This window comes from Pinus tabuliformis, chromosome 2_1, assembly GCF_031772625.1.
Source record: "Pinus tabuliformis cultivar Carrire ecotype Pingquan chromosome 2_1, CPIR1, whole genome shotgun sequence".
Classification (NCBI taxonomy): Eukaryota; Viridiplantae; Streptophyta; class Pinopsida; order Pinales; family Pinaceae; genus Pinus; species Pinus tabuliformis.
This window is the reverse complement of record NC_142299.1, coordinates 606,439,687-606,453,038: the sequence shown is the minus strand read 5'-3', so window position 1 is coordinate 606,453,038 and position 13,352 is coordinate 606,439,687.

Sequence of the window (13,352 nt, the reverse complement as noted above, 5' to 3'; positions counted from 1 at the left end):
TGTTCCTTTTCTCACTCCTCTTCCCCATCTATGTAAATTAATTTCTTCTAAGGACACTTATGACCTTTAGTGTATTTTCTATCACAATTGTAACAAAGCCCTTTTGTTCCCTTTTCTTCCAATTGTTGTGTTGCCAACCTTGTAGGTGGTTAAAGGCTAGGATCAACAACACTTCCATTTTCATAGTTGTGAGTGGTAGGCTTCCTTGTTGCCATAATTTTACTTTCCATTTTTCTTGCCAACCTGAATGCCTTCTCCAATCAATCAGGTTCCCAAAGGCAAACCTCATGTTGGATGTTATCCTTTAAATTCCATATGAACACATCAATCCTATGCTCCTCTAGAATATCTTTTACCCTTATATTCAATTTTTGGAAGTCCTTAATGTGCTCCATCATTGAACCATTTTGTTTGAGATTTAACAATTGGCTAAAAATGTGTTGCTTTTTGTATCCTCATAATGTGCTATCATTTCTTCCATAAAAGTTACGCAAGTGACAAATTGTTTACGAGAGAAAAGCCATCGATACCATACAAACTGATTTGGTTCCAAATATAAAGTTGCAATGCATACCAATTGTGTGTTTTGCACATTATGGAGATCGAAATATTGCTCCATTTGTAGTATCCATGTTACAAGATCCCTGCCATCAAACTTCCTCATATCAATCTTCGGAACATGGTGGGTCTTCAATCCAACGTTAGATTCTATGAAATCATGATTAACATTTCTTTTGTTCTCATCATGAGTTTCATTTACTACTCTTTCGCCATTAGTAATCATTTCTTGTAGCAACTGTGTCAAATCTGTCTTCAAATCTTCCATGTTGCCTTTAGGTTTTTCTTCTATACTATCCATCTTAGCTTCCACACCTTTATTTAAACCATCCATATTAGCTTCTGTTACTTTTTGTGAGAGTCAATTTTGTTGCACTTGGTCTTGTAATTTTGATATATCATGTTTTCATTTCTTCCTCTTCTTCATGAGTCATGCTAGATATTTCAAGTTGCTTACTAGGTGTTTCCATTTTATTTCTTTGGGGCATCAATTAATGATAATAATTCTTCACCATTCCCTTTGAATTCCTTCAAATTATTTTTTCAACCAAACTTATACAAAATTTTCAAAAAACTACACACCTTTTTACACTTTGTAGGAGCTCTATATTGAATCTATTGTATCTCTGTAATATCGGATCTCCAAGATCTAAATTTGCATCCTGCAGTAGCCCTCTTGGTCCTCTTTCCAACACCGCAAGTCTGATCAAGATTGGATTCTCCAAGGAAGAGTTATGGTAAATCTCCCATGATGACCTGATTATATACTATTTTAGTAGAGCGAATTGGTACAAAGTGCCACATGTCACTGTTTCGACCTTAGGACCTGAAACTGATACACAGAAAACTACAAGCCTTCCTCTTTCTGGTTATTTTTAAGAAATTTCAATATGATGCTCAGAGAGAAAGTTATGACGTTTTCCCCAGGTCACATGTTTGGGATGTAATTCGGGAGCTTGCATAACTTTTAGAGTTTGAACCTTCGTAGAAAAAAAATTAGAGTGAAAATGCCATGATGACCTGCTTGTAATGGAATTTTGGAGCTTGCAAAAACCCTAAGTTCCTCAGATTATATCTCCAAAAATATAGCGAGGCAAGATCTGAAATTTGGATCTGAAGTTCAGAATGATTTCGGCTCAAATGGGTTTTTTTTAGCTTCTGAAACTTCGTAGAGAAAACATTATAACGAAAATGCCACTATGACCTGTTTGGAGTAGCGAAACCCCAGAATCCAAAGCTCTAATACCAAATGTTATGAAACTAGCTCACAAAAAGATAGAAAAGATAGATCAACGACTTAAAAATTAGCCTCTTCGAGGGGAAACCTCCTTTACATTACACAAATGAACAATTCTTGGATGATACAAATGACAAGGCCTACTTTCTATATATAGGAGTCTAAGGGGTCCTAACACAATCAGAGCCTACATAACAATAATATTGTAGGGGCACAACAATAACAATAGTGGGCTTATATGGGGCATAATAATAACAACATGGGGACTATATGGGCATAATAATACAATAAGGGGGTTGCACTAATAACAATAAGGGGTTACACTAGTAGTATGGGACCTAACAATTTCTATCAATATACAAGTTAGAAAAACCCTGTTGAGTGAAGACTCATTGGAGATCTAGAGACACGTTAAAGTAAAGTAGGTTATATTCCCCAGTTCATGAAAACTCAAGTCCTAGGTATTTACTTATGAAGATGTTGCAAGTAAGAATCAATCTCTTGGGAAACGAGAGCTATTTTTTTTAGATAAATTGTAATGTGTGGGGAAAATCACACTCAAGTGGAAGAATGTTTGAGTATGTGGTTTGGATAAACACTGATATGATTTAAATTGGTTTTATGGTTATATCCATGTCTTTGTTCACATATGACATCAGAATTGAGCGACGACAGTTACATTCTCTACAACGATAGATTTAAACAATGTGTCTACAACACGGATGACTGTAAGCTAAGTACTACATATGAAAATGAAGTTTAGTTGGTAGGTACCCACAAATTGGTTAGTAAATTTTCGTAGTGGCTACAACCACCCTCCAAAATTTTGCCTCGCATGCAAATTTTAGAGCCTACCTTGGATCCTGCAATCAATCATCCTTGGTCACTTATTGGTAAGCTGATTATCTCAAGCTTCCCCTCCTTGATCTTCAGAGTTGTTCATGTTCTCATATTTATGCAACATGTGTCATCATTGGGCATAGGGATTGTGGTTTATCATGCAAAGGGAATGTTGTTTTGCTTCAAGGGAAATCCTATGCGTAGGAGTTGTTTTCATTACATAGACATGTTTCACACTCACTTCATGCACTCTTGTCATGAAGGTTGTTGCATCAAGAAGAGTATTGTAGAAAATCTAGTGTAGGTTAAGCCGATAATGCAATATAAATCAAAGTAGAATACTATAACCTACTTCTACTACCAATTTGAGGAAGCTTAAAGATTGAGCTGAATAATATAACCAGAAGAAGAAGAATCAATGCACAATACACATGAGAATAATTTGGGAAAGCCTCAGCTAAAAAACCCACTCTATTGTATTATCATACAAGTGGAAATACATAGGAATTATACAAAACCTTAGCTCTCACAGCTAGCCAGCTCTTAGTACAATCCTCACAAATGCTCATAGGCAATCTTGGCTTCTCTCGAGCCTTCTTCTCTGCCCTCCAAGATCCTATTTCCTTGCACTGTTCCTTGTGGATGATTCTCTTGTTACCAAGTGGAACACTCTCTCACACACTGTTAGAACTGCACAATCCTCAAGTAATGATTCCTTGACTGCATGCATGAGTTTTCTTTATAAGAAAACACATGCAACTGATAGTACACTATCCTTGACATTAATCTCAACCGGGTCTTTCTCGGAATAGACATGCATGAATTTCTGATGAGGGAATCTTCAGTTAACTAGAGTAGCACTAGTTGAGTGCATGCATGCATGCATCAACTAACTATTAACTCTCTATTAGTTCCTCAAATAGTTTGGAACTAACTTAACTGGAATTAACTCAGTAAACTGATTTAACTAATTTCAACTGAAATATAACTCAATCTTATCTCCTTAATTTAAGGGATAACTCTTGCATGACTTAAGAAAGACTTCTAACTTGAATTTTACCAACTAATTAATTTGAAACAAATTAATTAAATATTTCCAAGTAGCTGTTAAGACTAAATTTGATTTTAATTGACAATTTAATTCAAGGACAAATTAAATTGGAATATTCTTGTTGCCATATTTCAACAGGTATGTTTTATACATTTTGGATGGTCTACGTTGTATCACTAAGTGTTCATGTGTGATCATAGTCGAGTCCTATCACTGTTTACATTTTTGTTCATTGATCTCATACTTAGCTAATTTCCCAAGCAACCTAGCCTTATCCAGATTTCCGAAACTGTGCACTTTTCTTCTGCAACCCTCAAGCTTCCTCCCTTTCCTGTTGGAACTCCACAATGCATAGAGACCCTAACCTCCCTTGGCATCCAAAACTTCACAATGGTTTCCTCTAGTGTCCTTCCCCCAGTCATAACCCAACGTCATCAGAAACTACATAGTATTGTCCCTCAGCTGCTCAGTATTCCTTGCAACTTGAAATTGTGCAAATGTGTCCTCCCAAAACCCATCCTGTAGCAGTGCCTCGCATCTAGAAACTATACGGTATTTCCTCCCAGATTCCCAGGCTTCACTGCACTTAGAAACTACGCAGAGGTGTCCTCCTAGGACCCCCATCCTACAGCAATGTCATGTGCCTAAAAAATGCACAATGTTGTCCAAGATGCCCTGCCTGTCTTGCATGCAAAAATTGCGTAGTTGAGCCTCCCAGGGCCTCTTTCTAGGAGCAACCAATGCTTGCTGAAACAACGCTGATCTATCTCTCAATGACTGCAATAAAAGGTGACATTCTAAGATCACTCCCAAGGAGTCTAGGAGAAGGATGAAGTGACTAAGTGATAGCAAAAGATTAGGAAAATATGAAAACTCCTTTGGATGCGTGATCATCTCGAGGGTAAGTATGGTAAGTAAAGAACACCTTTCAAATTACACCTCTTAGTTGAGTTTGTAGGACTTCTTGTCATTGTCATATCATCCAATCTTCAGGTTCATCCATGTGTGCAAACATAAAAGGTCATTTCATGTGTTTCCTCTACATGTCTTGCTTCCTTTTCGCTTATTTGACCAACTATCGTCTTCAACATGTTGATCGCTATGTCATGCTTGCGACCGTGTTCTGGTGATGTTGAAGGTTTGTATTTTTGTGTATGAGTTGTGTTCACTATGTAAACATCTATTGCACTCACACACGAAGTTGGAAATAATTTCATGCAGGTGTCATCATGGTCTTTCAATGATCTATCTCAAGTGTCACACTTGTCGCTCTTAACCTTTAAACAGTCACACTGAGACATGTTGTCTTATTGGCTTGAGGTGTCTGGTCATCGAGTCATGTTGAGTGTGTGTTCGCAAGGTCATGTATACATGAGTTCACTCACTCACACACTTAGCCATTTTTCCAAAGACATGTCGACCAGACCACCCTCCATTAGTCAGACCTCCACTGAGCTGCACTGTGCAATCTCAGCCCTTAGTGACCAAGTATTGTTGCCCAGAAATGCAAAGAGCTTGAGGCTACCCTCCAGGCAATTTGTACTGTGCAATTCTGGAATCAACCCAGCTGAATGCCACCCAGAATAGTAAAAAAGTTTCCCAAGAAGCCATCTCAGTCTGCATTTCCCGCAAGCCTATCCATCAAGACTCCCACTGATTAACTAGGGAATTTGACTTTAGCAGTGACCCAAGGCTGCACTCACCTCAAAAAATGTACAGAATCTATCTAGCCAGCCTACCTACACTGCATGAAGAAACTGCGCAGACATGAGGAACATGCACCTGCTTCCTAGCACTACACTGTCTTGGGAAATTGCATAGTTTTGTCAGGAAGTCCCCCTGCTAGCTTGCTCTCCACTCCTCTTGAAAAATTGCACAATTTTCATTGACAGTCCACCTGCTTCTTGACACCCCGTTCAGCCTAAAAACTACGTAGTTATTTCTTACTTGACTGCCTCACAAAACTATGCAATTCTAACCAACAAACTCTCACAGCCTGATCCCGACCTCCTACTGAAAAATTGTGCATTTATGACTAGAAAGCTCCCATAGCCCGATCCGAGCCTCCTACTAAAAAATGTGTAGTTTTCACTGCGAGTGATTCCTGCTACTCGCACTGCCTCCCCAAAAAAACTGCGCAATTATGCTTCCCAGCTGAGCTATCTCCCGCAGATGTCACTGTTGTCTCGGACTACTTAACCCATCCTCTAAGTGACCTCTACGCAGTTTTTCCTGACAGTGTCCTAGAGCCTCACATCTAGTCTTGACATGTGCTCTGTGTTGTTTTAGAGCCTTGTCCTTTCTCTTGGTCACCTGCACCCGAAAAAAAAGACAATGCATCATGGTAGACTAGGGGATTTCTAGATTTGATGTCGTCTCATCATGAGTGATTGCAGAAAGAGGTACATGGATGAGACATGGTGTAACGATGAATGGGATGAACAAGGAGAGCATGCTAGAAGACTTGCGAACGATTGGACGAGTGCATGAAGCATACCAAGTAGCAAGCGAAGGAGACACATACAAACACATGAACCATCAAGCGAACACCAAGACCATTGAAGACTTCGTGCACTTTACCACGTGGAGGTGAAACTATGGTACACCATGAGCACACTCGTTACTCAGTAGTACAATAGCTTGACACGAACAACATAGCCAACATGTGCACACCAACAGTGTCATGTCGAGTTGTGTCATGAGTCACCTTGGCCACATCACTACTTTGGGTCATACTTGTGTAATCAATGTAATGTAACATGGAAGTCCAAGAGACCCACGAATGAAGTTAAATATTCATGTAAGTCGAATAGTCATGTAAGTTAAACAGGCATGAGGGAAGTCGAAGAGTCATAAGGGTCAAGTTCACCCTTGGCTATATATACCCCTCATTTGTACATGCAAAGAAATTTTCACCTTGGCTCCTCCCACATAGCCTTGAGAGTCTGTAATATTTTTTTTGAGGAGAAAGCAGTGGCTCCAATGCTCCACTACCAGGACTAGTGATGTATGGTGTACAAATGTATCTTGGAACTTTTTCTTAATTAAGAAGCCTGTCACAGGCCAACACATTTTCACAAATGTATTGTATTTGTTTCTAAGACTATTCTTTGGAAGCTTGTAATGCATGTTGATTTAACTTGTACTAATATAGTTGAACTATTTCGGTTGTTTTAGTGCATATGCTGTTGGAAATGTGTTGTATTAGTTGTTATCATTGTCTCGCCCATGTGGACTACTCTGCTAGACACTAGACAAACTCATTCTTGTAAACTTGTTATAACGACCATCACACTTGTGGGGACTACTCCACTTGGTGTCGTATGTGCTATCTATTCGCCTTTGTGTATGTGACTACGACATCCATGTGGACTACTCCATCGGAAGCAACATAGATCCTATTGTGTGGTGTGTCTCTATTTGAGTTGGGACTACTCCCTTTCGACTTGAGACTCACTCTCACCCTCTCCCTCTACAATGAAAAAACATTGATACAAGTGACACTAAGCACTCACCAGGCACACAAACATCGTTGTTTGAAGACTAAGTATACCACTCTCATGTGTTGACAAGCAAGAGCTAAGGCATATCTTTAAGATAATGGTAACTGGTCCATCATACTGAATGGAACTCATACACCAAACGATGTGAGGTCTAGTTGGGACTTCATACTGGGGAGATCTCCTGAATGTTGGTGGGTCCAACACCATCAACATAAATGTATTAAATATTAAGAGCCCAACTCTTAGCAGCTATTGCAAGAAGCAATGATCAATCATTGGGAATTCACACCCAACTTGATCATTGAAAAATATTTAGGTAAATCATGATCAAATTGTTGAAAATTGGGCTTAAGATAAATTCGTATATGGTAGCATATACATTGTCGATAGGAGAATATATTTAGACCTAGAAGGAGCCTTGGGATATCAATTAGAATGAGATCATCAAGAAAACATATTCTTGTAGATTGTGGTTGAAATAACTTAACGAAACTTGGAGGAAGTGCAAATGTGATGGAAAGATTGATTCCTACAACACAATGGTGTTCAATAATTATTGTTTAATTTTTGTAATGGTTATGCACATCTGGTTACAAAGAGATATAGCAACTAGAAAGAAAGGAATATTCATGGTAAAAGTTTACAAATTGACTTACAGGTGGTTAATCATTTATAATGTCTTTGTTTGATAAGATTACAATTTAGATTTTGGAGCATGATGTTTATGAATCTCAATATATTCTAGTTGCAAATGAGTGGTGATTATGGGTTTACTTTCATTGGTTTGTTATTGTTGGTTCTCATTTTTCCTTAGCTTGGGTTGAGTTATTAGTCCTAGAAGCCCTATTTGAACAAACAATCTGGAAGGCCTGTAACAGCTTGGGTTGAGTTACTAGCCTTGGAAGCCCCAGTTGAACAAACGCTCTAGAAGACTTGTAACAGCTTGGGTTGAGTTACTAGTCATGGAAGCCCTAGTTGGACAAACGCTCTGGAAGCCCTTGGTGGGTTGAGTTACTAGTCCTGGAAGCCTTGGTTGGACAAATGCTCTGGAATCCCTATATAAGTTGTGGGTTGAGTTACTAGTTCTGGAAGCCTTGGTTGGAAAAATGCTTTAGAAGCCCTGTATAAGCTGTGGGTTGAGTTACTAGTTCTGGAAGCCTTGGTTTGGAAAACACTCTAGAAGCCTTGGAAGGCTTGGATGGAGACTAATCTGATGATGGTTTCTGGTGATGTCTAACCATGAGGTGGAATCACTATTTGATGGGTTGAAGTGGGTGGCCTCTAGAAGCCCTGGATGAGTTTTTATTGATGTGTTCTCTAGGATCCCACATTCATGCTTGGAATATGGCACGGGGGTGATTGGCTGAAGAGGGACTTGGCTCAACCAATCTATGGTCAAGTGGAATGTGGTAGTCCCATCTCCGGTTGGTTAATTGCATTTATTAATGAAAAAATTCATTCCGTTGATTTTCATGTGAAAATGTACTGATGTATATATGGATTTTGATGGCTGATATGTTTATTGTATTTTTGTTCCTATTATGTTGTTTATATGCAAATTTACCCCAGAGGTTGTTACAATATTATTGTATATACTGGTGAAGGTATTATCCAATTTTGTCTTCCATCTTAGGTAAACATATTCACAAGTTCTACTACATTGTGTGCATCTATAAATTTGAGTGGTTTTCCCTTGAAAATAGACCAAGTGCTCCAATTATCATTTTCAAGTTTGATATTCCACTGTTTGGGCTGCATTTTAAAAAATCATGCTACTTTTTCCTTGTTAATCTACATTTTTATTTACATTTTTCTCTTCGAATGTAAATCTAATTGTAATTACTTAATTTCTCATAGTTACGTGAAGTCTTCGAGTAATTATACCTTCCCAAAATCTCCATTTTCCTTCTACTTTGATCTCTCTTTCCACTTGCTTCTTTGATGCAGTCAGGATGTTAGTAAGTTGCTAATGCTACTAGCAATCCATGCTCCAAAAGATATTTCCTCAATTTGTAGTTAGAGGAAATTAAAGTTCCTATAATTATGAATGGAAAAACTATTTCTATTTGGATCCTCAAATCCTTCTCTTTGTGCTAATCCTTACACCAATTATAGTTTAATACAAAAAATTGTGCTTCTTGATTTCCTCATTCAAATATGCTCACCCAGGAAATGGCAAGGCTAGGCAATCAACTATCAATCCTGGCCATCCTCCATGCCAATGACAAATCATAACTAAGAAACCATATGCATGTGCCATGCATGCCAAAACTAGTGAAGAAATCATACATGCAACTCAATACCTACAAGCAATCTGATGTAGCTAGTGATACCGATGCCCTCTTGTGCTTTCTTGCTCTTCCTTTTCTTTCTTGCTCCATGAATCCAAGTATGCCACACCCACCAAGAGTGCTCTAAGAAAATTCTAAGTATCCAAGAGTATGAGAGAGAGAGAGAATAATGAGAGAGCTCCCAAAATTGAATTGAAAAAAGGTTCACACTAAAAGGAAGAAGCTTGTCAACTGATCCTCAGAAGCCTCTTTATTAATGAGGCCTCTATTTTCTTAATTTTCCATTATTTTCCTTCAATTTCCTCCTCATATGCAACATGTGACCTTTCACCTTCCTTTTCTCCGAATTTCCATTATTTTGCTTCATTTCCTCCTCACATGCAACCTATGACCTTTCACCTCGTTTTTCTCCTAATTTCCATTATTTTCATAAATAAATGTGCCAAAGTACCTTTTTGCCTCTTTAATGCCTCAGCCATGGCCTTTTCCAATTTCCTTAACCATAAACAACCAAATGAACACCCACTAGGATGTCATGCCCGCCATTTAGCTTGGAATACGTGTTCCATCATCCGTGGCATTTATATACTTTTACATGGAATTTTCACAAGGGCTGTAACAGAACCTCCCCCTTGGGCGAACACCGTCCTCGGTGTTCAATGACACCTATAACCAGAAGACTGTTGAAAAAAACATACTTCCCATGGAGCTTTATAACACAACTCATTGCAGTATTTACAATGAAAGACCTACTCAAAATCCAAACATTATGACAATATGACCAGATAAAAACCATACCATATATTGGAGCTTTATAACACAACTCATTGCGGTATTTACAATTATATACACATATACACATATACACATTTAATTAACCAAGAAATAAAATAATATGAATATGCAACAAGGGGATCTAGAGGGTCACACTTCCACCCTCAAAGTAATACTAGGATATACCTCCCTCCCAGGAAGTACAAAATCCACTGCAAAGTCAAATCTACATCTAATGTATAGTGCTATAATCCCGCGCCACTTGTCCTCTTAGCGAACATTGTCCCAGGGCGCACTCCCAATGTGCATTTGCTTCCATTTGGAAATGCTAATGACCAAACCAAATCCATCCACAAACATCCCTTCTCTGTTACACCGTCCCTTGGTAATCGGTCACCTCTTTCGTGCAATTACTCACCTTCCAAGTTCCATTGGCACCCCCACCCCTAGCAATCCATCCCTTGGTAAGGCCTCCTCATGTCGGAAGATACAAAAACCAAGGCATATGCTTGCCTCAACACATCATACCGGTCATAGCAGGCTCATGGAAATCAATGGACACTATTGGGTACCAATGTCCCACAATTGCCCTACTCCTAAAGTGCTTTACCAACATACTGCTCAAAGTTTCAATTCCTTTGTTGTTGCTGCTAATTCTTGCAGTTGATTTCAACCACCCAACTGGGCATGTTCATGCTTCCTATACCAAGAACATAACTTCCATTAGATTCAAAATAAATTGAAATAAATTCACATCATACCTCATTGGTAGCTCGTCAATAAGGTACATTTGTAATCCTATTCGCTTCCTGTCACAACAAGTCAAACTAACATATTTGATCAAATTAACATATATAAATATATCACATCAGGTTAGCTCAAATCACAACAATCATAGATCAAAATCATAAATCACATGTAACCATCATAAACCAGAATCATAGATCATAAACTAGAATCGTAGATCATAAATCATAATCATAGATCATAAACTAGAATCATAATTCACATGTAATCATCATATACCAGAATCATAAGTCACATGCATAGTAAAACTAAAATACAATACCGATACCTATCCTTCATCGATCCTTACTTCTGCCTTTGTTCTTTTGTATAGACACCGGATCATTTTCCACACCTAGCAAACACCTAGTTCCTTCTCCTCTACCAGGTGCACATACGCATAATGTGCATCATAGACATATAACCACACCTAACACACAACACCATGAAATACATGCACCTATATGTGATGTATAATGCATACACCTACAACCAATGTACAACACAGTGCATCCATCTATACCCAATGTGCAATACCACCTAATACATGAACCTACACAGAGTACAACACAACAAGTACACACGCCGTAATACCATGACTACATGATGCACATACATAATACCGTATGCCCTCAACACCACATGTATGATATGCATGATGAGCCTAGGTATTGCAACAAGAATGCTGTAACTCCAAGGGCTACCAGCTTTACTTATCAACCCAGGGTTCGTACAAACTTGGAGGTGATTGTGCTATGTACACAAGTAGAAGTGAAGGTATTGCCTGTTATCACTGCTAATCTGGCAAGAGACCCCAGGGGTTCCAAGACAAATTTCTATAGGGTCAAACGAAGCTTGATTTTGATGGAAGGAGAGCAAACCTAGTCTAGGGGAGAGCTAATGTACTGCAGAAATGAAGAAAACAACATGCAAACTTGAATCACCATAACCTAATTAATCATGAAAACAACTAGACTAAGTAGAATTGCTAAGCAAAACTAATCTAATGCTAACTATCTAAGTTGTAGGAGTAAAGTAACAAAACTAGACTAAGGGGTCAGAAATGGAACTAGGCTAAGTCTGCGTATAAGCGGAAGAAGCAGTTAGAGGGAAAAATGGTGAAAAGAGGACGTAATGAGCAACAATGCATGAGGACCATTGGATCAAGTGGCTTAAGGGTAAATGAATGATTGAGATCAGATAGTAGGAGGGTGGGAAGGCAAATGGGCGGACATGGTAGACTAACAGGATGGACGGTTGGGATTATATTGAGGAGGCGATCGGCAGATGAGCAGCGGAGATTAGCCAAGCCAGTTGGCATTCGAGTGAAGCGACAACCGTCGGATCATGAGACAGATCAACGGTGGAGAGTTCAAGGCGATAAAGCGGTCGAGTGATGTGACAACCATTAGATCTAGCAGGGTAGATCGATGGTGTAGGTTAGAGCACAAAAAGAAATGTGTGGAAATGACGAGCAGGTTTGGAGGGTAGTAAGTTGTATCTCGCGCACCCTAAAAACCATAAGTTGTATTTTGAAAATTCACGCAATTAGCCTCCCCATTCGGCACGTAACATGGGGAAACCGCTTGTCTTGCATGCTCTCGGCTCGATAACGTTCAGACAGAAATCCACAAGATATGGAGTGAAGGCCGTCGGATCTAGCAAAGCAAATCTACGGTGGAGATGTGACCGAGTAGGTTGGTGAGTGGGCGCGCGACAACTGTCAGATCTCTCAAGGAAGATCGACGATGGGGATTTAAAGGACAAAAAAGTCAAATGTGAAAAGTGGATTTGAATGGTGATTGGATGATTTGGCTTGTGAAAGGTATTTTACCGGTAAAACCATTTAAACATGAATTATCAGCTCCTGCGCAAGCGTTTCAGGATGAAAGAGAAAGACATGGGAATGTGCGTGAGGCCTGAGAGACAAAAGGAGAGTGAACAAGTTGATGACCATTAAAGGGGTAGAGCACTATGAAATGACTTCAGTGACTGTATTAAATGAAAAAACTCCATGAAAATAAAAACCCTATTTTTTGGGGTTGCTGCAAGGTTTCTTCCTCACACCATAGTCCCAGAGGGAGGAGGTGAGGCTAAGATACCTATGAACAACCTTGTGGATCTTTTTCTTTGTCAACCTATTACTTATATGAAAGCATGAATGGAACAAACTGAAACACAACTACTCTGTTCTACCCTGCTGTAATGGACTGCAACTATTCAAGCAAATGAACAGGAAACATGAAACTACTTAAGTCAATGAGCAGGAAACCAAAAATATATGCTTAACCACTGTAATGAAAATGCATCTA